Below are 340 nucleotides of genomic sequence, written 5' to 3' on the forward strand. Positions count from 1 at the left end.
TGTTTGAAACCCATATTGCTTTCGAGAGGATGAAATCTTTTTGGAATAATCTAGGTTACCAGGGTGTTGGTATTGTTGAGGTTAATGGTCATAGTGGGGGTATCTGGGTTCTATGTTCTAATTCAAATATTTCTGTGAGAGTATTGGATGTAGTTGATCAATGTATCAGTTTTGAAATCATTATGGGCAATACATCTAGTTACTGTAGTGCGGTGTATGCTAATCCGCATATACATCGGCGTAAAGAACTGTGGGGTGACTTGACAAGGATTGCTAATATGATCCACGGACCTTGGATTGTGTTAGGGGACTTTAATGATGTTTTGTTGCAGAGTGAAGC

Source organism: Arachis ipaensis, chromosome B03 (genome assembly GCF_000816755.2).
Source record: "Arachis ipaensis cultivar K30076 chromosome B03, Araip1.1, whole genome shotgun sequence".
NCBI classification, from domain to species: Eukaryota; Viridiplantae; Streptophyta; class Magnoliopsida; order Fabales; family Fabaceae; genus Arachis; species Arachis ipaensis.